The following is a 22,869-nucleotide window of genomic DNA, read 5'->3' as shown; positions in this document are numbered from 1 at the left end:
GAGCGTGTGGGGCGGAGCTTCCGTTGATTGAAGGCCGAGGGAGAGGAGCTAAAGAGTTCTCACCAATCAGAGTTCCGCTTTGTTTTCTCTTACCGGCCAATGAGGAAGCTCTGCCGGCGAGGCTCCCTTCAAGTCCGGGACGCCTACCTCTGTCGCAGCCTATCAGCACACGCCTTTTACGAAGCGTCCGCGGAGCTCCCGCCCCGTGGGCAGTACGGCCCTGCCCCTCCCCGCCCCTTCAGCCGTGGCCCCGCCCCACCGGGGGAGGGGGCCAAGTCGGTTACTTACTGGGCAGGAGGTGGGGGCCGGGCTCCCGCTGGGCTCGTGTGTTCTGCGCCCGCCGAGGCGGTGCCGAGCCCGCTGGCTCCTGATTGTCCTTTGCGGCGGCTGCGGTCTCTGTCTCTTTGCCTCCCGACCCGGGGCTGCAGGGACCAGAGCGGTCGCGCCTCCCGCGGGCCACGGCTGCCCAGAGCAGGTAATGGGGTGCCGTAGCTGCAGCCCCTGTCGGAGCACCGGTGCGGCGCGGGCGGTGGGGTCTGCTCCCCCGACTGCACCCGCAGGCGGCTGCCGGGCCGAGCCGGGCCGCGTCACCCGGAGCCTCCCGCCCGCCTCAAGGCGCCTCCGCCCGGGAGCCCGCGGCGGCGGCGGCGACACCTTGCGGGGAGGTGGGGGCGGGGCCGGGCGGGGGACCTCGAGGGGGAGGGGCGGGGGCAGCTGCCGGCGGGACCCCCTGGGGACTCGGAGTGGAGAGGCTGGGCCCAACGGAGGGCGCTAGGACGTGCAGGTGGAGGGAAACTGCGGAGTTGAGTCAGAGTCAGGCTCGCGAGGGAAAGGGACCTACTGATTAGTGAGGATAAGCTGAGTGGCTTTTTTTTTTTTTAAAGCCAGAAAGGTGTCTTGGGTATTGTTAATTACATATTTTCTGGAGGCAGGCGCATTGCAGTACCATTTACACATTAACACTGTGGACCTGTTATTTATTATTTTTTAAGTTAAGAGTAGTCTTTAACGTGAACTTGTTTGGGGACTTTCCTTAAGTGACAAGTAGACCCAGCAGTGTGACTCACCTTTGTCTGGGCTGAAGTGGGGAAGGTGAGATATCAGTGAGGGGGAGGAATGTTGATGAGGAATGCCTGCGCAGGTTTGAAAGGGTTGTGGGGGTGGAACCTTGTTTCTGTCACTCTGACAAGGGTGGGAGTAGAATTGTGATTTTTTTTTCTTCTAATTTTTTTTTTTTTAAACATTAGCATTCAAATAAAAAAAAAATCTTCTCTAAAAACAATTTCTGGGTTTTAGGTTTCGGGAATGCACCTGCTTGGTACTCAGGAGGCAATCCTTTGTAGACAAGCCAGGCAATTAATTCCTGATTTGCACCTTGAGTTATTACTACTTTCTCTTGGACTAGCTTAATAACGTTTGTTTTCATTCACGATTTGTTAACAAGTGAAATGGTGAAGGTCACTGGGTTTGGGGCGGTAATGGCACAGTGAGAACTCTTGGAGCAGTGTTCTCCCCTTCTAGGTGCACTCCAGTGCTAACCAGTACAGGTTTTCCCTGCTGTCTGAAAATAGAGCGTTCCTATGAAATTTTTTCTAAACCGGAGCCCTGCAAAGCAAAAAAAAAAAAAAAAAAAAGAAAGAAAAAAACCAAAAAAACCCCACCCACTATTAATGTGTATGGGAAATTTTTTTTAGTGTTCCAGCCACCCCCCACCCCCTTAGGCTTTCCTGATACCTTAGGATAAACATTTTACTAATGAATGCATAAATTAAGTCAGGATACAGCACAGGTGCTCAGACAGAGGTCAGAGCTGCCGGGGCTCGATGCTGAGACGCTGAGTTGAGTTCTCAGGGAAGGAGCTTGGCTCTGCCACTCTTGCTGTTCAGGTGTGTGCTGCGCCTCCAGCTGATGCAGAACAAACACCTCTGTGCGTTTCTCCCAGTTAGTGAAACCAGATACTAAGGCCTGTCGCAAAAGCAAAGTAGTGTAATGTGAACTGGTGAAAAACGGGGGATGCCTCTATTTCCATTTAGGTCTTTTAATTGAGACTCTCGTAGGCTGTCAGTTTTTTTAATCCTATTGGGAGGCAGGTAGTACATAGTCATGTCTACTCTACAAGTCCATAAAGTGAAAGCCCTAGAGGTGAAGAGAGTTCTGCCCCAGGTCACCTGACTCCTACTTCATTCTGTACCCGAAATGGATTTAATCCAGGATCTCCTAAGGTTCCCACCATCAAGTAAGCTTCTGTATACCAGTTCGATCACGTGGTACAAGAATCACAGATGGAGATGGTATTTTCTAAATAAAGAAATAGTGTCTCTTAGGGTTTTTTTTTTTTTTTTTTTCCTCCTCGAGGTTGCTGACATAGTTTGAATCACACCAGAAAGGTAATTTTTTTTTTAAGATTTTATTTATTTATTTGATAGAGATCACAAGTAGGCAGAGAGGCAGGCAGAGAGAGAGAGAGGAGGAAGCAGGCTCCCTGCCGAGCAGAGAGCCCGATGCGGGACTCGATCCCAGGACCCTGAGATCATGACCTGAGCCGAAGGCAGCGGCTTAACCCACTGAGCCACCCAGGCGCCCCAGAAAGGTAATTTTTCACACAGGGAAAACAAAACAAACAAATTCCTAGTGGTGCTATGTGAAAATCTCTGTTTTAAATTTTGGGAGGTTTTCCAAATTAGAAAACCCAAGCTTATCTCTGTTTGCATCTGTAGCTTTATAGTGGATTTCAGTGCTGTTTTCTGAGTTGAAATGAAATTACTACACATAAGGCAAATAAAAATGAAGCATGATGTATTCTAGTCATGACTTAGGACTTTTTGGGAAAGGTTATGTATAAATTTAGTAGAAAAGCTGAAAATGTAAAAATCATTTATTCCTCACAACAGTACAAGTTTGGGGTTAATGCAGAGCAGGCTTAGATGGACAGTTGGGAGGAACTTCTTCGACTGGTGTCAGGGCTTGGGGAATTTTGGAGAACTGCTAGGTTATGTTAAACTTATTAGTCATCTTATGAAATGTCTTATGAATTACTGAATGGAATTGTCTAATCATGAAGTCGTTTTCATGGCAGATGTGTCTGTTGCCTGTAACATGTCCATTTTGACATAACTTATTCTTGTAGGATATAAGGCATCACTTACACAACCTCTGTCTATCTCTGTTTGGATTTGTTTTTGCATTAATGTCTTCACTTGATTTTTACTCTCTTGTCAAAATGTCTAGCGCCCAAGGATTTCCATTAAGAAAGCCTTATCAGTCTGTTAGTTTGTACAGGAAATGAGTCCTCTCTTATGAACACAGCTCTCTTGCAGCGTGGGAAACTGGAAAGAGATTAAGGCTGTTTTTACCAATTTTTATTTATTTATTTATTTATCAGAGAGCGAGAGGGGGAGAGAGCAAGCACAAGCAGACAAAATGGCAGGCAGAGGCAGAGGGAGAAGCAGGCTCCCCGTTGAGCAAGGAGCCCGATGTGGGACTCGATCCCAGGACACTGGGATCATGACCTGAGCCGAAGGCAGCTGCTTAACCAACTGAGCCAGTATTTGTAATTCTGACCTAGGGTTTCTGTCCTTTAAAAAAAATTAATTACAATGTTACACGACTTCCACTAGGTGGTGCACTGGGTGCTACTCAAAGGAGAGTTCCATCAGATTTTTTTTCCTTATTATAACTATTTCATTGACAAAGACACAAGTGTACTGTAACTGCTTCTCTTGTAATTAAAATTCAGACAGAATTGCAATGGTCGTTTTCATTAAGTGAGGTTATTTGGAAGGAAAGGACAGCTTAACTTAAAGTGAAGGACACAGTAATTTTAAAGAAATAACTTCTAAAAAGCTCTCTGATTCTCCCTGTGATAAGGAACCCACAGCAGAATGTGGATCTTTGGTCCTTATTTATGCACACTTGAACTTTTTTTTTTTTAATGGCTGTGTTTTATTTAAATCTTTCATGAGCTATGAACTATTTGAGCATAGATTTTTTTTTTTTTTTAAGATTTTATTTATTTGACAGACAGAGGTCACAAGTAGGCAGAGAGACAGGCAGAGAGAGAGGTGGAAGCAGGCTCCCTGCTGAGCAGGGAGCCCGATGGGGGACGTGATCCCAGGATGCTGGGATCATGAGCCGAAGGCAAAGGCTTTAACCCACTGAGCTACCCAGGCACCCTTGAGCATAGTTTCATGTTTTGCTTTTTGATGGTTACAGATTCCTCAAAAGAAGTGGTAGAATAACGTGGGTACATATAACAAGATGACTCAAATCTTGAATATGAGTGAATACTTAAGTTAAAAAAAAATTTTTTTTTCCAGTCATGTAACAGTTCATTTTTTCTTTCTTGAAAGCTCACATAATCTCTTTAGGAGAACATTATTAACAGCTTACCTATAAAGGAGCGGGGTGCATTCTCCCTCTGATTGTAGGAGCTAACAGGCTTGTTTGTTACTGATCGATTGCTGTTACTGTTACAGATACTGCTGTTACAGAAGGGGGATGAGAAGTCATAGTTGTTTCTTGGAACCACCCATAGTTCTGGGTGAGGGGGAGGTTGGATTTGATGGTATTTGGAAGAGGGAAAATAAATAGGTGCTATTCCTTTTGGGAGGGTGGCTCCCGCCAGTGTTGGCAATTCTTGGGTGTGCTTGGGAGCGGAAAGGTGGATGGTTTTAAGAAGCCAGGCAGATTAAAGACTGCACGGGTGAGGGCTTCTCAGAACTCTTTGCACCTCTGACCACTTGAATCAAGTTAGTATGCATTTTAGGTCTGATTTCTAGCTATCCCGTGGTACAGACATGGGCAAGTTAACTCTTCAGTCTTCAAATTTATATTTTTAATCTTTAAAATAAGTAGTATCCTGAACTTTATGAAATTAATAATTTGAATATACAAGTGAATAGCTTAAAAGAGATATTTGACATATAGTAGGTTCTCAAATTGTGGTAGGTGCTTGAATCTGTACATACTTCTGATACTCTGTCTTCCAGTACCTTAAAAAAAGTGTGAATAGAAATGGACAGGGGTGCCTGGGTGGCTCAGTTGGCTAAGTGCCTTTAGCTAAGGTCATGATCCCAGAATCCCAGGATAGAGCCTCTACTGGTCTGGTTTCCTGCTCAGTAGGGAGTCTGCTTCACCTTCTGCCCCTCACATGCTGTCTCATGCTTTCCAAATAAATAAAATCTTAAAAAAATATATATATAAATGGACAAATTTAAGTACACATAGAGCTGTATTACTCAAACTGAAGACTTGAGTTGGGGTGGGAAAGAAGGTGCCTGGTCTCAATATTGCTTTGAATAGAGGAAAGTCAGGTAGGATCCTGTAAAGGGGTCTAGGTAAGGGGTTGGGAAGGTGTGAGCCGTTTTTGCATTAGTGTCTGTATGCACTAGCATATCTGATTAGCTTGACTCATGATAAAAGGGTATTGGAAGATGGTGCCTATATATGTTTACTTAAAGCAGTTCGAGTCTTGAGAAACAAATATTTCTGAAGGTTTTAACTTTTTTTTTTTTTTTTGGCAGTTGAAGTTTGTTGGAGGGGTGTTGTAAAAATCTAGAGTTGAGCCAGAGATAAAAAGGCTTACGGAGCTATGGACTCAGATTTGTCAAGCTTCGGCTGCTGCTACTCAAAACATTTTTGTCCTTTTCCTAATATGGCTTCTGATTCAACTTCTGAAGATTCTGTTTGGACCTCTGTGCTCTTTTTCATGTTTGGAATTTAAAATCCAGTTCCTAGTAAGGTCCCTAGGAGTGGGGCCCTTTATTTACATTTCATATGTTAGATGGTTGAATCATTGGACATTTTGTCAGGCTGGGGGAGAAGTTGCTGGGTCTTGAGAAAGTGAATGAATGTAATTTTGATTTTTTAGCCATTTAAAATAGAATCAAAAATATATGTTGTGAAATTTCCAAAATGGTGATCATTTCCCTTTAACATATATCCAGCGTGAAAATCCATGTTCTTGAACCTTCGTGTGCCTCCAGCTCACCAGGAGGGCTTGTTCAAACACAGGCAGCTGTTTCCACTCTTAGAGTTTCGGATTTAGTGGGTCTGGGGGTGGGCCCTTTGAGTGTGCCTTTCTGTTAAGTTACAATGTGATGCTGCTGGCCCAGGGACCACACTCAGAAAATCACGGAAAAGATGCCAGGGGGAATATAAGTATTGGGAATGGTTAAGAAAACAGACTTTGAAGTTTGAAAGATCTGGATTTGAAGCCCTGCTCCGTCCCCGACTTCAGGCACGTTTCTTACCTCTGTTCTAATCTAAAGTAGAAATACAGTATCATGTTGTGTAGAGTACTTAAGTGAACTCAGATGTGTGTAAAAGCTCATAGAACAGTGGCTGCTAGGTGACAAACATGCAGTAAACGTTGACTTTTAATCCTAAAAAAATCGAGTCTGGAATCTTAAAAGGTTGAGCTATGCTCCTAAAGGCCAGAAACTTTTAATTAAAAAAAATTTTTTTTAAAAAAGATTTTATTTGACAGAGACACAGCAAGAGAGGGAACACAAGCAGGGGGAGTGGGAGTGGCAGAGGGAGAAGCAGGCTCCCGCCGAGCAAGGAGCCCGATGTGGGACTCGATCCCAGGACACTGGGATCATGACCTGAGCCGAAGGCAGTGGCTTAACCCACTGAGCTACCCAGGTGCCCAATTTTTCAAAAATTTTTAAAAAGATTTTGAGAGAGTGAGAGCTAGAGTGGAGGGTAGGGCCGAGGGAAAGGAAGATGCAGACTCCGTGCTGAGTGGGTCCCCCCCCCCACTTGATCCTAGGACCCCAGGATCATGATCTGAGCCCAAGGCAGATGCTTAACAGACTGAGCCATCCTGGCTCCCCCAGAATCGGTTATATTTATCCTCATTTCCTAGTGCTGTGTTGCAGAAAAGGCACAGAAGTACTCAATTACTATTTAACAAATGAAGGAATCGTTTGTGGATCTAGTGATTTTTCCAGAAACATTTTTTTTTTAAAGATTTTATTTATTTATTTGACAGACAGAGATCACAAGTAGGCAGAGAGGCAGGCGCAGAGAGAGAGGGGGAAGCAAGATCCTTGCTGGGCAGAGAGCCCGATGTGGGGCTAGATCCCAGGACCCTGAGATCATACCTGAGCTGAAGGCAGAGGCTTTAACCCACTGAGCCACCCAGGCTCCCCTAGAACGGGAACTTTTAGGACTGTTCCTGGGAGTTCGGTTACAGGAAGTACCTGGAAGTCATCTTTAGAAAATAGTCTCACTTGTCCTGTGGTGACTCAAGACTCTGAATGCAGTTTCTGGAGATTCTTACCCCACCTTTGGCTGCGTGCCTGGTTAATTTTCCTTCTGCAGGTCTCTAAGAGCCCACCTTTTGGCTGGCACCCCGTTCCTGTTACTTCCTGTCACCATTGTCACCACCTTACAAAGTTACTTGTTAACTTTTTATTGTTTCCTTTACTAGATTGCAGACTCTGTGAGGGCAGGGCCCGAGGACAGCACCTGGTGGGCAGGGATTTCGCACAGGCTGGTTCCATGAAGGACCAGGTGTGGCGGGGACTCCCTCCCCAGGTCAGGTGCGTAGGCTTGAGCTCATGCCCCTTTTGTGGCCCGTGGTCCTGATGCTGTGGTCCATGTAAGCCTCTCGGTTCATTTCACTGGCTCTTCCTCCTTCATCTCCCTGTTCCATTCTTGTTCTTCCCCTCCCCCCGCCCCCCCATCGGACCCTTTCTGGGGCTTGTACACCATTAATTCTGCCAGGTTATTATCTGGAATGGCTGCGCTGATATACACTGTTGCCAGCTGTCGTTTGCCACATTCTTGCCAGCACTTGACATTTTCTGACCTTATAATTTTTTCCAATCTGATGCACAGATGGAGCGAACTCGGCACAACGTGATATATTACTGTTCTGATTTGCAGTTCTCTAATTACTGATGCGGGCGCGTATCCTGTCAGATGCTTATTAGCTGTGTGGGATCCCCTTTTGTGAATTGCCATTTATTTATTCTTTGCCTCTTTTTCTATTAAATTTTTATATCCCTTTCCTCCCCTAATTTACAGGATTTTTTTTTTTTTTTGTATATTCTGGGTGATAATCTGTTGGATTTTATGTGGTACAAATGTCTTTAGGTTTCTTTTTCTTCCCCCCTACCATTTATTGGGTTTCTCCTTTGAAATCTTTTATTGAACAGAATAATTTTGTTATAATTAGATCCATTTTTCACTATCTAGGTTTTGTTTAGGACATATTTTTCATTCTTGGTTCACAAAGGTATGTTTGTACAGTCTGTCTCTTCCTGTTCTACTTCCACACTGGTTTTTATTTTCACTTTTATTGCTACAACCTATTTATAGTGATTGGTATGTAGAAGTATGAGACCCATCTTTATTTTTTTCAGATGTTTAACCTGGTGGTTTTCCTGGCTTTTTTTTTTTTGGTTTTCCTGGCTTTACATTAGAATTTACAAAGTAGCTTTTAGAAACCCATGCCTCAGTTTACCCCCTATCAACTGAATCATATTCTGGAGGGAGTGGAGATGCAGCAGTTGTATTTTTTAGAACCACTTCTGGTGATCTAGAACCATGGTTAAACCATACGTTAAGAAACAAGTTCAACTGAATCAATTTTAAAGATCTTACTGGCTTTATTTGTTGATTCATGAATTGGGCACTCACCAGCAGACAGAAAGGAGATCTGGGAAGGAGTGATACGGCATGAAAGACTTTTGCATGGAGAAGGAAGTGGGATTGGGAAGTTTTAGTAGCAATAAAGTGGACTGGTTGTGGCAAGGTCACTTTCCTTCAGAGGACAGGAGTCAGGCAGGTTACCTCATTCCTGTAGATCAGGTAAGTTCCTAAGGAACTGGTTTATGATTCCATTTCTGGGAGAGGTGAAACGGTCTCTCGTGATGTGGGGTTTAGCATAAGTAACTCTATGTTGGGCTTGTTGTCTTTTTTTTTTTTTTTTTTATTCGACGGAGAGCACACATGTGCACAAGCAGGGGTAGTGGGAGAGGGAGAAGCCGGCTCCCCGGTGAGCAGGAAGTAGCCCTGGGCTAGATCCAAGGACCCTGGGTTCATGACCTGAGCTGAAGCCAGATGCTTATCAGAATGAGCCACTTAGGTGCCCATTTTCTTGTTTTTAACACCTGTATTAAAGATAGTTGTTTTTTCAGTAGAGTTTAAACATATTTTCTCCATTGTCTTATGTCTTCTTCGTTAGATTAATTCCTAGGTATTCAGTTTTTGTTTCTATTGTGAGTGACATTTTTTCCCCTTTCCCCCCCTTTTTTTCCTCTGTTGATAGATATGTCTATTGATATAAATCTATCAGCTAATCTGTCTATACTTAATATACTTTGGGGGCAGTCTTATTAAATTCTTACTGTATTTAACAGCTAGTTTTTCTTTTTTTGTTCTGTGAAGTTTATTCTTTAAATAATGGCCAATTGTCTTTTTCCTTCCAGTTCTTACTACCTTGTCTTTTGTATTTCCTGGCTTTACTGCATTTGTCTAGAATTGGAGTGATACATTGAGAGTAACAGAGATGGTGGCCCCTAGATCTTGTAGCACCTTTAGGGGAATTCATCTTTAGTTACACCTTTAATTGGAAGATTTATTTGTTTTTATTTTTCATTATTTTCATTTCATTATTCATTTCATTTTATTTTTCACTTCATTCACTTCAAATTATTTCATATATTTTTCACTATTATTCATTTCATTTTTCATTCATTTCACTTTTCATTCATTTCATTTTCATTTTATTTTTCATTTCATTCATATATTTCATATATCATTCATATATTTTTCAATATATTTTCATATATTTCTTTTTTTTTTTTTTTTTTTGGTGCCTGCTCATTCTTTTTTTTTTTTTTCCAATTTATTTATTTTCAGAAAAACAGTATTCATTATTTTTTCACCACACCCAGTGCTCCATGCAAGCTGTGCCCTCTATAATACCCACCACCTGGTACCCCAACCTCCCCCCCCCCCCCGCCACTTCAGACCCCTCAGATTGTTTTTCAGAGTCCATAGTCTCTCATGGTTCATCTCCCCTTCCAATTTACCCAAAAGCACATACCCTCCCCAATGTCCATAACCCTACTCCCCTTCTCCCAAACCCCCTCCCCCCAGCAACCCACAGTTTGTTTCGTGAGATTAAGAGTCACTTATGGTTTGTCTCCCTCCCTATCCCATCTTGTTTCATGGATTCTTCTCCTACCCACTTAAGCCCCCATGTTGCATCACCACTTCCTCATATCAGGGAGATCATATGATATTTGTCTTTCTCCGCTTGACTTATTTCGCTAAGCATGATACGCTCTAGTTCCATCCATGTTGTCGCAAATGGCAAGATTTCGTTTCTTTTGATGGCTGCATAGTATTCCATTGTGTATATATACCACATCTTCTTGATCCATTCATCTGTTGATGGACATCTAGGTTCTTTCCATAGTTTGGCTATTGTGGACATTGCTGCTATAAACATTCGGGTGCACGTGCCCCTTTGGATCACTACGTTTGTATCTTTAGGGTAAATTCCCAGTAGTGCAATTGCTGGGTCATAGGGCAGTTCTATTTTCAACATTTTGAGGAACCTCCATGCTGTTTTCCAGAGTGGTTGCACCAGCTTGCATTCCCACCAACAGTGTAGGAGGGTTCCCCTTTCTCCGCATCCTCGCCAGCATCTGTCATTTCCTGACTTGTTGATTTTAGCCATTCTGACTGGTGTGAGGTGATATCTCATTGTGGTTTTGATTTGTATTTCCCTGATGCCGAGTGATATGGAGCACTTTTTCATGTGTCTGTTGGCCATCTGGATGTCTTCTTTGCAGAAACGTCTGTTCATGTCCTCTGGCCATTTCTTGATTGGATTATTTGTTCTTTGGGTGTTGAGTTTGTTAAGTTCTTTATAGATTTTGGACACTAGTCCTTTATCTGATATGTCGTTTGCAAATATCTTCTCCCATTCTGTCAGTTGTCTTTTGGTTTTGTTAACTGTTTTCTTTGCTGTGCAAAAGCTTTTGATTTTGATGAAATCCCAAAAGTTCATTTTTGCCCTTGCTTCCCTTGCCTTTGGCGATGTTCCTAGGAAGATGTTGCTGTGGCTGAGGTCGAAGAGGTTGTTGCCTGTGTTCTCCTCAAGGATTTTGATGGATTCCTTTATCACATTGAGGTCCTTAATCCATTTTGAATCTATTTTTGTGTGTGGTGTAAGGAAATGGTCCAATTTCATTTTTCTGCACGTGGCTGTCCAATTTTCCCAACACCATTTATTGAAGAGGCTGTCTTTTTTCCATTGGACATTCTTTCCTGCTTTGTCGAAGATTAGTTGACCATAGAGTTGAGGGTCTATTTCTGGGCTCTCTATTCTGTTCCATTGGTCTATGTGTCTGTTTTTGTGCCAGTACCATGCTGTCTTGATGATGACAGCTTTGTAATAGAGCTTGAAGTCCGGAATTGTGATGCCACCAACTTTGGCTTTGTTTTTCAATATCCCTTTGGCTATTCGAGGTCTTTTCGGGTTCCATATAAATTTTAAAATTATTTGTTCCATTTCTTTGAAAAAGATGGATGGTACTTTGATAGGAATTGCATTAAATGTGTAGATTGCTTTAGGTAGCATAGACATTTTCACAATATTTATTCTTCCAATCCTGGAGCATGGAACATTTTTCCATTTCTTTGTGTCTTCCTCAATTTCTTTCATGAGTACTTTATAGTTTTCTGAGTATAGATTCTTAGCCTCTTTGGTTAGGTTTATTCCTAGGTATCTTATGGTTTGGGGTGCAATTGTAAATGGGATTGACTCCTTAATTTCTCTTTCTTCTGTCTTGTTGGTGTAGAGAAATGCAACTGATTTCTGTGCATTGATCTTATATCCTGACACTTTACTGAATTCCTGTACAAGTTCTAGCAGTTTTGGAGTGGAGTCTTTTGGGTTTTCCACATAGAGTATCATATCATCTGCGAAGAGTGATAATTTGACTTCTTCTTTGCCGATTTGGATGCCTTTAATTTCCTTTTGTTGTCTGATTGCTGAGGCTAGGACTTCTAGTACTATGTTGAATAGCAGTGGTGATAATGGACATCCCTGCCGTGTTCCTGACCTTAGTGGAAAAGCTTTCAGTTTTTCTCCATTGAGAATGATATTCGCAGTGGGTTTTTCATAGATGGCTTTGATGATATTGAGGTATGTGCCCTCTATCCCTACACTTTGAAGGGTTTTGATCAGGAAGGGATGCTGTACTTTGTCAAATGCTTTTTCAGCATCTATTGAGAGTATCATATGGTTCTTGTTCTTTCTTTTATTGATGTGTTGTATCACATTGACTGATTTGCGGATGTTGAACCAACCTTGCAGCCCTGGGATAAATCCCACTTGGTCGTGGTGAATAATCCTTTTAATGTACTGTTGAATCCTATTGGCTAGTATTTTGGTGAGAATTTTTGCATCTGTGTTCATCAAGGATATTGGTCTATAGCTCTCTTTTTTGATGGGATCCTTGTCTGGTTTTGGGATCAAGGTGATGCTGGCCTCATAAAATGAGTTTGGGCGTTTTCCTTCCATTTCTATTTTTTGGAACAGTTTCAGGAGAATAGGAATTAGTTCTTCTTTAAATGTTTGGTAGAATTCCCCCGGGAAGCCATCTGGCCCTGGGCTTTTGTTTGTTTGGAGATTTTTAATGACTGTTTCAATCTCCTTACTGGTTATGGGTCTGTTCAGGCTTTCTATTTCTTCCTGGTTCAATTTTGGTAGTTTATATGTTTCTAGGAATGCATCCATTTCTTCCAGATTGTCAAATTTGTTGGCGTAGAGTTGCTCATAGTATGTTCTTATAATAGTTTGTATTTCTTTGGTGTTAGTTGTGATCTCTCCTCTTTCATTCATGATTTTATTTATTTGGGTCCTTTCTCTTTTCTTTTTGATAAGTCTGGCCAAAGGTTTATCAATTTTATTAATTCTTTCAAAGAACCAGCTCCTAGTTTGGTTGATTTGTTCTATTGTTTTTTTGGTTTCTATTTCATTGATTTCTGCTCTGATCTTTATGATTTCTCTTCTCCTGCTGGGCTTAGGGTTTCTTTCTTGTTCTTTCTCCAGCTCCTTTAGGTGTAGGGTTAGGTTGTGTACCTGAGACCTTTCTTGTTTCTTGAGAAAAGCTTGTACCGCTATATATTTTCCTCTCAGGACTGCCTTTGTTGTGTCCCACAGATTTTGAACCGTTGTATTTTCATTATCATTTGTTTCCATGATTTTTTTCAATTCTTCTTTAATTTCCCGGTTGACCCATTCATTCTTTAGAAGGATGCTGTTTAGTCTCCATGTATTTGTGTTCTTTCCAAACTTCCTCTTGTGGTTGAGTTCTAGCTTCAGAGCATTGTGGTCTGAAAATATGCAGGGAATGATCCCAATCTTTTGATACTGGTTGAGTCCTGATTTAGGACCGAGGATGTGATCTGTTCTGGAGAATGTTCCATGTGCACTAGAGAAGAATGTGTATTCTGTTGCTTTGGGATGAAATGTTCTGAATATATCTGTGATGTCCATCTGGTCCAGTGTATCATTTAAGGCCTTTATTTCCCTGTTGATCTTTTGCTTGGATGATCTGTCCATTTCAGTGAGGGGAGTGTTAAAGTCCCCTACTATTATTGTATTATTGTTGATGTGTTTCTTTGATTTTGTTATTAATTGCTTTATATAGTTTGCTGCGCCCACGTTGGGGGCATAGATATTTAAAATTGTTAGATCTTCTTGTTGGACAGACCCTTTGAGTATGATATAGTGTCCTTCCTCATCTTTTATTATAGTCTTTGGCTTAAAATCTAATTGATCTGATATAAGGATTGCCACTCCTGCTTTTTTCTGATGTCCATTAGCATGGTAAATTCTTTTCCACCCCCTCACTTTAAGTCTGCAGGTGTCTTCGGGTTTAAAATGAGTTTCTTGGAGGCAACATATAGATGGGTTTTGTTTTTTTATCCATTCTGATACCCTGTGTCTTTTGATTGGGGCATTTAGCCCATTAACATTCAGGGTAACTATTGAGAGATATGATTTTAGTGCCATTGTATTGCCTGTAAGGTGACTGTTACTGTATATTGTCTCTGTTCCTTTCCGATCTACCACTTGTAGGCTCTCTCTTTGCTTAGAGGACCCCTTTCAGTATTTCCTGTAGAGCTGGTTTGGTGTTTGCAAATTCTTTCAGTTTTTGTTTGTCCTGGAAGCTTTTAATCTCTCCTTCTATTTTCAATGATAGCCTAGCTGGATATAGTATTCTTGGCTGCATGTTTTTCTCATTTAGTGCTCTGAAAATGTCATGCCAGCTCTTTCTGGCCTGCCAGGTCTCTGTGGATAAATCAGCTGCCAATCTAATACTTTTACCATTGTATGTTACAGACTTCTTTTCCCGGGCTGCTTTCAGGATTTTCTCTTTGTCACTAAGGCTTGTAAATTTTACTATTAGGTGACGGGGTGTGGGCCTATTCTTATTGATTTTGAGGGGTGTTCTCTGAACCTCCTGAATTTTGATGCTCGTTCCCTTTGCCATATTGGGGAAATTCTCCCCAATAATTCTCTTCAGTATACCTTCTGCTCCCCTCTCTCTTTCTTCTTCTTCTGGAATCCCAATTATTCTAATGTTGTTTCGTCTTATGGTGTCACTTATCTCTCTAATTCTCCCCTCATGGTCCAGTAGCTGTTTGTCCCTCTTTTGCTCAGCTTCTTTATTCTCTGTCATTTGGTCTTCTATATCGCTAATTCTTTCTTCTGCCTCATTTATCCTAGCAGTGAGAGCCTCCATTTTTGATTGAACTTCATTAATAGCTTTTTTGATTTCAACTTGGTTAGATTTTAGTTCTTTTATTTCTCCAGAAAGGGCTTTTATATCTCTGGAGAGGGTTTCTCTAATATCTTCCATGCCTTTTTCAAGCCCGGCTATAACCTTGAGAATTGTCATTTTGAACTCTAGATCTGACATATTACCAATGTCTGTATTGATTAGGTCCCTAGCCTTTGGTTCTGCCTCTTGTTCTTTTTTTTGTTGTGGATTTTTCCGCCTTGTCATTTTGTCCAGCTAAGAGTATATGAAGGAGTAAGTAAAATACTAAAAGGGTGGCAACAATCCCAGGAAAATATGCCTTAACCAAATCAGAAGAGATTCCAAATCGTGAGGGGGGATTTCTCCCCCCTCACGATTGGGTGTGGGATCTCCCCTGATTGGGATCTCCTTTGATTGGGATCTCCCAATCTCTTCTGATTGGGATCTCCCAATCTCTTCTGATTGGGGTCTCTTCTGATTTGGGGATAAAAAGAGGTTCAAAAAGAAAGAAAGAAAAAAAAGAAAAAAAGAATTAAAAAAAAAGAGATTGAATTAAAAATTAAGAATTTAAAAAAGAATTAAAAAAAAAGATTGAAGAGATTAGGATCTCTTCTGATTTGGGGATAAAAAGAGGTTCAAAAAGAAAGAAAGAAAAAAAAGAAAAAGAATTAAAAAAAAAGAAAATGAATAAAGAAAAGTATAAAAAAGAAAAATATATATATTAGATAATCTAGTTAAAAAAAGTTAAAAAAGAAAAGGGTAAAAGTTATAAAAAATTTTAGCAGAAGAAGAGAAAAAAAATGAAAAAGAAAAAAATTAAATTAACTGCAAGACTAAAAAATCACAGGCAGAAAGCCATGAGTTCCGTGGTTTGTTTTCTCCTCCTCTGGTATTTTCATATATTTCATTTCATTTATTTTTCATTACTTTTTGGGGGGAGGTTTTATGTTCTGTTTTTCATTTGAAAGTTTTTTATTTAAGTAATCTCTGTGCCCAATATTGGGCTTGAACTCATGACTCCAAGATCAGGAGTTGCTTGCTTTTCTGATGGAGCCAGCCAGGTGCCCCTGCTCTAGTCTTTTTTTTTTTAAATTGTTGGACTTCACTGACTTTAAAAACTTGGGAAATAAGCACAGTATTCTCTTTCAGATTTTGGTAAGATAACAGTCATGGATGGTATGTAGAGCTCTAAACTAATAGTTATAGTTGTGTATAGGGAAGTTGTTATGTTTATTCTAAATATACATTTTTTTTATATTGAGGTTTTTAAATTACGTATTTGAATTTTTTAAATCAGGTTTTTCCAAAGTAAGTGATGGGTAGTGACTCAACTTAGTTGAAAGCCATCACGTGTTTGGAAATCAAAGCAAAATGTTTTATGTATACTGTGTGAACTTTTTAAAAAGATTTTTATTTATTTGGTGGGGGGAGAGCATGGGTGCAGAGTGCACGTTTGCGCATGTCCACACTAGTGGGAGAAGGGGCAGAGGGAGAGGGAGAAGCAGACTCCCCTTCTGAATGCAAAGCTCAGACACAGGGCTTGATCCCAGGACCCCAAGATCATGACGTGAGCTGAAGTCAGACACTTCACCAATGGAGCCACCCAGACTGTGAAGTTTTTAAAAATCGAAGTATCATAGATACCTAGAAAAATGCGTGTACTGCGATATGCAGACGTCTTAGGTGTGCAGCTCACAGAATTATCCCAAACCAAACACACTTGTTAAGCAGCATTCAGACTGAAGAGACGAAACATTAGTAGGACCCCAGAAGTCTCCCTGCTGCTCTTCTCTATGACCTTGACTTGTTAGAGTGTGGTGACTAGTGGTCATGGTCTGTCAATTGGCTCCTGCTGGACTCCTGACTTGAGGTGTTTTGTTCATCAAGGAAATCAGAGGCTATGCTCGTGTCTGAAAGTTCATTTGAACATCGGAGCCTTGACCGAGGCTGTAATCTTTGGAGCTGCAGTGTTCAAACACGTGATTGCAGTCCTTCACACTGTGAAAAATTAAAGATCTTTTCTTTATGTGGGTGATATCTAACAATATTTGCTGTATTAGAAATTCAAACACGAGGGGCACCTGGGTGGCTCAGTGAGTTAAGGCCTCTGCCTTCGGCTCAGGTCATGATCCCAGAGTCCTGGGATTGAGCCCCACGTCGGGCTCTCTGTTCAGCAGGGAGCCACCTGTCTCTCTGCCTACTTGTTATCTCTGTCAAATAAATAAATAAAATCTTTTAAAAAAATCAAATTCAAACACGAAATTTTAGAGTATTAACACACTGAAAAGTAATAATCCCATTACATGTAAACATAAAAACACTTTGTGAAAAATATCAAAATAAGTGAAAAGAGTGGCATTATTTTATGTTTTTGTAATTTTTTTTTTTTTTTAACTGAAATATAGTTGACTTACTGTGTTAGTTTCAGGTGTACAACATAGTCATTTGACAGTTCTCTCCATTATGTAATACCGGGGTAAGTGTAGTAACCATCTGTCACTGTACTGTTATTACGATGTTATTGACTGATTTCCCTGTGCTGTACTTTTCATTGCTTATTTATTTTGTGATTGGAACTTGGTACCTCTTCATCCCCTTCACCTGTTTCACCCATCACCTCCCTCCCCCCACCGTCCCCCGCAACTACGTTTGTTCTTTGTCTGTTTTGTTCATTTGTTTTGCTTTTCGTATTTTCCCATGTAAGTATTTGTCTTTCTCTGCCAATTTCACTTAGCACAATACCCTCTAGGTTCATCCGTGTTGTGAATGACAATTTTTAAAATTTTTTTCTGCTGAGTAAAAAAGATTCCATTCTACATGTATGCCACATCTTTATTCTCTCATCTATTGATGGACACTTGGTTGCTTCTTGGCTATTGTAAAAAATGCTGCAGTCAAGATAGAGGTGCATATGTCCTTTTGAATTAGTGTTTTCATTTGCTTTGGGTGGATACCCAGAAGTGGATTACTGGATCGTATGGTATTTTTTTATTTTTAATTTTTTGAGGAACCTCCATACTCTTTCCCACAGTGGCTGTACGAGTTTGCATTCCCCCCAACAGTGCGCAAGGGTTTTCTTTTCTCCACATCTTTATCAACACGTGTTACCTCTTTTCTTTTTGATACTAGCCCTTCTGACTGGTGAGATAGTATCTCCTCATGGTTTTGATGAGCATTTCCCTGACGATTAAAGGTGTCGAGCATCTTTTCTTGTGTCCATTGGCCATCTGTATGTCTTCTTCGGAAAAATGTCTGATTGGGTCCTCCGCCCATTTTTAAGTCAGTTAAGTAGGTGTTTTTGGTGTCATGTGAGTTCTTTATTTATTTTAGATAGGAACTCATCAGATATATTCTTTGCATATTATCTTCTCCCATTCAGTAAGTTGTCTTTGCATTTCATCGATGGTTTCCTTCAGTGCGCAGCAGCTTTTTATTTTGATGGAGTCCCAATAGTTTGGTATCGCCTTTGTTTCCCTTGCCCAAGGACACATATCTAGAAAAATGTTGCTAAAGCTGATGTCTAAGAGATTACTGCCCATGTTTTCTTCTAGGAGTTTTACAGTTTCAGGTCTTACCTTTAAATATTTTATTTATTTATTTGACAGAGAGAGAGATCACAAGTAGGCAGAGAGGCAGGCAGAGAGAGAGAGGAGGAAGAAGGCTCCCCGCTGAGTAGAGATCCCGATGTGGGGCTTGATCCCAGGACCCTGAGATCATGACTTTAACCCACTGAGCCACCCAGGCGCCCCTCATTCTGTTCCTTTGAGCTAAGTGTCTGTTTCTGTGTCAGTACTATACTGTTTTGATTACTGTAGCTTTGTAGTATAATTTAACTCTGTGATCGTGATACCTCCAGCTTTGTTCTCCTTTCTCAAGATTGTTTTGGTTGTTTGGGGTCTTTCATGGTTCCGTACAAATTTTAGGAATATTTGTCTTCTGTGAAGAACACTTTTGGAATTGTAATAGAGATTGTACTGAATTTGTAGATTGCTTTGGGTACTATGGACATTTTAACAATAGTCTTCCAGTTCATGAGCATGGGGTATCTTTCCATTTGTGTCCTGTTCAGTTTCTTTCATCAATGTCTTGTCATTTTCTGAGTACAGATCTTTTACCTCCTTGGTTACATTTATTCCTACATATTTTGTTCTTTTTGATTGTAGCTCTTCTTGTCTGCTAAGACAGCTGGATTTTTCTGTTTCTGTGTTCAGTCTGTTGTGATTTGCTGTTTGGTTGGGATATAGGAAGGAAGTTTAATCTTATAATTAAACAAGGAAGAGAGGAGTGTTTTAATGATCTTTTTAGGTAATCATGGATATTCTCTTTGATACCACACCAAAACTTTGTAAGTAACAATTCCTTAAAAATAAAATTGCAGACTGGAATCTTAACCTGTGTCAAACTTTTCTCATTTTAGGCATTTAATTGTAGTGGCTTATTTTGTACTTTGAATCTTTATATACATTTTGGAAAATATTGGTTCATGGAATTTAAATCTCCCAAATGTTGGCACCTTTTATGATATCATTGGAAAAGGGCACATTTGTTAAAATCACCCATGATCCCTTCAGAGATATGATTATTGAAAATGCTGTCATGTTCCTGGTGGCAGATGTAATTTTTTGAAAAACCTAATTTTTGCTTGAAAGCTTGAATTTTCTTATGGTCAACACATAGGTTGGGTGTTTTCCTGGAAGCAAGAGGTTCACTTTATTCAGTTAAAAAAAAAAAAAGAAAGATAAAAGGTCTGCCAAATAAATGCCCAGCCTTCAGTACTCCATTTGCCTTTCGGGTGTTATTTCCTATAAGAATGATACTTCATGGGGGAAAAAAGCTGCTCGCTTAGCTTGTGAGTCGTACAGATGGTGCTCCTCCTTTCCTAGCAGACAACCAGCCTCCTTCAGTGTATGGCATACATTCTTCCCTAGACTTCCTATTTTGTCACAAACATTAAGAACTGTATCCAAGAATTGAGATTTCAGTATAATCATTAATTTTCACTGTTCCCTCAAGGACACTCTTCTGTGAAGCTGGCCTTTTTTTTCCACTTGAGTTTATACTGGGGAGGGCAGCCTGGTTGGGACCATTGACTTTTTTTTCCTACCAAGATGCCAGCAGTTTTAGACCGCCTTGCTTTTATATCCTTAGCACAAATGTCAGTGCAGCGAACATCACAAGTAACCTCTCAGCATGATTTTAATTTTTTTTTTAAGATTTTATTTATTTGACAGGTACAGTGAGAGAGGAACACAAGCAGAGGGAGTGGGAGGGAGGAAGCAGGTCTCCTGCTGAGCAGAGAGCCCCATGTGGGGTTCGATTCCAAGACCCTGGGATCATGACCTGAGCCAAGGGCAGCTGCTTAATGACTGAGCCACCCATGTGCCTCTTCACCATTATTACAAAAATAATTTTGACCTCATGGATGGACGGAAAGCTTGTTGAGGACCCCCAGGGTTTAAGGATCACTTGAGAACCGCTGGCTCTTTGTATCTCTCGCCAGTGCAATTGAGGACCAGGTTCTTTTTTTTTTTTTTTTAAAGACTTTATTTATTTGACAGAGAGTTTACAATTAGGCAGAGGGGCAGGCAGAGAGAGAGAGGAAGGGAAGCAGGCTCGCCGCCGAGCAGACAGCCTGATGCAGGGCTCGATCCCAGGACCCCGGGACCATGACCTGAGCCGAAGACAGAGGCTTTAACCCACTGAACCACCCAGGCACCCCGAGGACCAGGTTCTTAACACTGATCTCTCTCCCCTGAGGTTGCTCAGCCAGATCCAACTTTTCTGTCGCTTACTTATTCCAAAAGCCATCTTCTTAGAAGCAGGGACCTGCTTCTTCTTGGCTCAGCCGTGCTGTATTTTTCCAAGTGAGGAAAAGTTTGCTAACCCTAGGAAAGAAAATATTTCTGAGACCAGCAGCTTCAGAACAGCGTGAAGCTGTTACTTTTGCTGCCTTATCACGATAAATATGTCTATAAACATGCTAATACGTGGTTTACTTTCCGCATCTTTTAAGATGAAGATAATCACAAAGAGAAGTTGAAGACCTGTCCTGGACATTTATCAAGAAATATTTGTTTGGTAATGTCATCGCTAGGAAGGATGATAACCAGTGGTAACCTGTTGTAATGCTTTTAATTTAATTTTAACTTGTTAATGGTTTAACTTGCTCTTCTCTTCTTTTATTTCCTATAAATAGTAATCAGATCTGGGTTTGATTCAGTTTTCTTTCTTTCTTTTTTTTTTTTTTTGGCAAAATTGCTTCCTGGGTGATGAGGTGTACTTCCAGCTGGAGTTAGGCAGTGTTAATGGTCTTTTCTTCTGTGGTGATCCTGGTCATTGAGAATCATTACCTAGATCTCTTGTTTTATTAGATGTTTGTGAAATGGTGATATTTTAGATCTGTTTTCCTTCTTTATTTAATAGGGTATTTTTATAAAGAGGAAATTTCCCTCATCAGTTATTAGAGATATAATTGTATAGAAAAGGCAGGTTAAATTTTTTTGTTTTGTTCTGTTTTTAAAGATTTTATGAATTTATTTGACAGTGAGTGAGCACACAAGTGAAGGGAGCAGCAGAGGGAGAGGGAGAAGCAGACTCCCCGCGGAGCAGAGAGCCCAGTGCGGGACTGGATTCTGGGACCCTGGGACCCTGGGATCATGGCCTGAGCTGAAGGCAGACTTGTAACCCACTGAGCCACCCAGGTGTCCTGTTTTTTGTTTTGTTTTGTTTTTGTTTTAAATCAGTTTCAGCATTGTGAGTTGGTCCATGAGATTATAAAGTAAATCTGTTCAGGATGAGTAGATTAAATTGGTCTCTCAGTCGTTTCTCTTTGAAACACCAAGTGAAATTGCATTCATTTTTAGAAATAAGTAAATCCAAAGGAAACCATTAAGAAGCCCTTTTATTATATCCTGAAAGTAACTTAATTCATTTGAAATAAAAAAATGTGGTAGACACTTACTGATGCTATTAAGAGAAATTTTTAAAAATTAAAATACAGTTCGTCTTGGGGCGCCTGGGTGGCTCATTTGGTTAAGCGTCGGGAACTCCTGATTTTGGCCCACGTCATGATCTCAGGGTCATGAAATTGAGCCCCACGTGGGGCTGCACTCGACGGGGCGTCTGCTTGAGATTTTCTCACTCTCTTTGCCCCGCTCCCTGCTGCACTTCCCCTCTCTCTTAAATAAATCTTTTTTAAAAATTAAGCTTTTTCTTGCTTCTGAGAATGTATTCATTGCATACAGTTACCTTTAACCAATCCTCTGTTGTATTCTGAGCGCGCATCTGAAAGTGTATGAAGTGTCCTTGGCCTCACCGGGTTTACAGGAGAAGAGAGGAGGTGAGAAGTTGACCTTCCCTAGCTACATTTTGTGGGTTGAATGATAAACAGAAGTTGTGTTTATGACAATACGTCCTCTTTAAAATGTCTAATGTCGAGAAATGGATGACGGAAAATGAAGTTTTCTTGAGATAAAGGGCAGTAATAGGCGAAACTGGTTATGGGAAGGGTGAGTCAGACCGAGCTGCAGCGTCTGCTGGCGTTCTGGCGAGAACCGGGGAGGCAGTTGCCTTTGGTCCTGAACTGCAGACTCGCCCCGGTGGGGACTTCAAACAGGTCCTTCTGCTTCAGGCCAGACCTGTTCTAAGCCGCTCCTCCCTTCCTGAATTCCTTCTCGTAATTGGAGTGATTGCCGAATACACAGTACTGCACATGCACAGATTATATAAACCCGGTGTACGTTTGTGGCCCCTCCTGGGACCCTCTTCACGGCCTGCTGATCAGCAGTAGGGTTGTTCGTAAATTCCAGCTTTTCGGGGGCTCTGGTGCGTACTTCGGGGTGGTATCCTCAGTGACGTGGTTCATTAGCGACGTCCTCCGACTCCTCCCTTAACCTCTGGCTTCTGCTCAGCCCAGTTCAGTAAAGTGACCTTGACCCGACTTCTTCTTTTTTTGTTTTTTAAAGATATTATTTATTTATTTCACAGACAGAGACCACAAGTAGGCAGAGAGGCAGGCGGGGGTGGGGGGGAAGCAGGCTCCCTGCTGAGCAGAGAGCCCGATGCGGGGCTC

The 22,869-nt window shown here is 41.2% G+C and overlaps 1 protein-coding gene across 4 annotated transcripts in view; it reads left to right on the top strand.

Annotated features, from left to right (window-relative positions):
- The first annotated feature begins 320 nt into the window (after positions 1-320).
- MPP7 (MAGUK p55 scaffold protein 7) overlaps positions 321-22,869 on the top strand; it is a 301,387-nt gene continuing 278,838 nt past the window's right edge. For 2 of the 4 annotated variants that reach the window (XM_044228579.1, XM_044228577.1), the window contains exon 1: positions 321-475. The gene's annotated coding sequence lies outside the window, so the exon portion shown is untranslated. The remainder of the gene's footprint in view (positions 476-22,869) is intronic. The other 2 variants (XM_044228580.1, XM_044228581.1) reach the window with 2 other exon arrangements.

Source organism: Neovison vison, chromosome 12 (genome assembly GCF_020171115.1).
Source record: "Neovison vison isolate M4711 chromosome 12, ASM_NN_V1, whole genome shotgun sequence".
NCBI classification, from domain to species: domain Eukaryota; kingdom Metazoa; phylum Chordata; class Mammalia; order Carnivora; family Mustelidae; genus Neogale; species Neogale vison.
Note: the sequence above shows the minus strand (reverse complement) of the source record. Positions and strands in the feature narration are given on the sequence as shown.